Here is a 2,565-nt window from a genome sequence, read left to right on the forward strand (position 1 = left end):
ATGTCGGGCCACAGGGCGGCAATTGCCTGGGCACCAACACGCTGAAGCCGGCGCAACATCCGGTGAGCTGGCCGAAGGCGAGACTCGATGCTCAGGATGTGCTCGTCAAGAGTTCGGGGGGAGTCGGCGGCAATCTCTGCGCCCTCCGCCCTCCTACCTTCACGGTCAGACTCGATGGCTTGGATGGCGGCCTGCGAGTTCCCAGGAAAGAAGTCTGCAAAGATAGGAAGAAACGAAGAAGCAAGTCAAAAACCAAGAGTCGGCACGACTTAAATCGGCAGCTCGAAGAAAGAAAGTAAAGAAACTCACCATCAACGATGTCTTCAATCTCATGGAAGCCGAAGGCCAGCATCGCCTCCTTGTCAGACCAGGGGGAGCGCTCGCTCGCGAACTCGGCCAGGAGGGCGGTTTCTGTCTCCTCCGCCTCCCTCTGCGTCTTCACATGCAGCTCCTTCTGCTCTGCCAATTGAGTGGCCAGCAGATCGCGCTCCGTGGCGAGCTTGCTGCACTCCTCCTCTTTGGCGCGCAAAGCGGAGTTGGCGTCGCTCAGTTGCTGTTGAAGAGAACCGTTGGCTCCTGAAAAGAAGGAAGAAAGAAGGCGTTAAGTCATCAGGTAAAGAAGGTCGCCGGGGAGATCCGGCCCGACTGCTCAGCAGTCGGCCTGAATCTCGGGGACTACAGCCCGCGGGTGCGCCAATGCGCCCCTGCAAAGAAGGAAAAGGACTTACTCCGGCTCTCCAACAAATCGGTGGTCCGCTTGCCCAGCTCTTCAACGTTACGGTTGAAGGCAGTGACGCGGAGGTTGTGGTAATCCTGCATCAAACATTTCAGACAAAAAGTTAATACCCAGAGTTCATCAATTGGAGTTCTGGGCTGCCTGCTCAGCAGCCAGCCCGAAACTTGGGGACTACACCCAGTGGGTGTGCTAGCGCGCCCCCACAGAGAGGAACAAGAAAACAAAGACCAAAGGAAAAAAAACATACCCGGACGGCTGCCCGCGACGCCAGGAATGCCTTGGTGCAACTCTGGAGAGCGTCGCCCTCAGCGCGAAGCTTCGCCTGGACATCCAGGAGCACCTGGTTTAGCGGCCCTGTGCCGCCTCCTCGCACCCACCCAACGGGCGCGGCGCTTGTCGCTTCGGTGTCTGGGATCGCCGAGCTGGCAGTGCTGGCTTCCAGGGGGCGGGGTGCCGAAGTCGCCTTCTCCAAACGGCGGCGCGTTGGCGAGCCGACTTGGAGGAGCAGCCTCGCCAGGCCTCGTCTTCGGTCGGCGGCACCGGAGGATCCGCTGGCTGCTCGCCTTGCGCACTCGTAGACGGTGGCGGAGGCGGCGGCGGAACAATCACGTCCGGCGTAGAGGGGTCGCCGCCTTCCCTCTCCGTGACGGGGTTCTCACCGCTGGCTTCCCAAGTCTGCCCCGTGAACTCCGGAGGCGGCGGCCCAGAGTTCAACGGGGTGACGAACACCGCCGATTGGTGGCGTGCGGCTTCCTCAGCCTGCCGCTTCGTCGCGGCAGCGGCTTCGGCTTCCGCCAGTTTTTTCTTGGCGGAGGCCTCCGCCCTATCGGCCTCCGCCTTCTCCAGGCGAACGGCCTCTTCTTCGTTGCGCTTCTCCTGCGAATTCCGCGCTGTCGCCTCCCGGAGATCAGCAGCACCGCTGACCCCATGAAGGAGGCGGCGGTGACCCTCTCAAGAGTGAGGGGAGCCCTGAAGCAAGGGGAGCAAGCAAAGACTCAGACAAAGTCACAAAGAAAGAATAAAGCTTTGAGACAGAATACTCACGTGGAGACCATTGGCGGCTTCTTTACTTCCTTACGGAAGCGGATGGCCTTCGCGGCCACCTCGTCCCGCCGATTCTCCGCAGCCGAACCCTTGGGTTTCTTCGGCCGACTGCCGAACAAGGTCGGCACGGCCCTGCGCTTCTTCCCGCCGCCTGGAGCACCCGACGCGGCAGAAGAGCCCGCGCCAGGCTGGCTGTGTCCTGGCCGATGGCGGGGGGCGACTTCCCCCTCGGCGTCGTTGTCAGGCCAGTCGGCGAAAGTGGCCGAAGGCCTGAAGTCGCCTATCGTTCCTCCTCCTCCCTCGGCGTCGTCCTCCAGAGCCGCCGCCCCCAGATCGGGATCGTCGATGTCTCTCTCCGCCCGGTCGGTGAGGAACTCGCGGGCCGGCCCCGAGGTGCCGGCTGGTGGGTGGAGGAGGGGATTCTGACCAAAGCCGACTGGTCAAAACAAACTCGGCAAGAAAAAAGACAATCCAAAGAAAGAAAGGAAAGGCAACTCACCACAGGCGGGGGGTTGGCGCGGGAGTACGGCACCTTGCCGAATCGCCAATCCTCCAGGAGCTTGCTGTCCGAGAGGTAGTTCACCATGAAGGCCACTTCTTCGTGAGGCATGTCCTTGGTGCACATCTGACTCGGGTCGCGGTGCCCGCTCATCTAGCATATCATGTGAGGGCAGCCTTGGAGTGGGAGAACTCGGCGCGCCACGAAGGCGGCTAGCAGGTCTGGACCAGTCAAACCCTCCGACTGCGTCAGCACTCGGAGTCGCGCGGTGGCGCCAGTTCCCGCA

Source organism: Triticum urartu, chromosome 6A (assembly GCF_056163025.1).
Source record: "Triticum urartu cultivar PI428250 chromosome 6A, HENAU_Tu73, whole genome shotgun sequence".
NCBI lineage: Eukaryota > Viridiplantae > Streptophyta > Magnoliopsida > Poales > Poaceae > Triticum > Triticum urartu.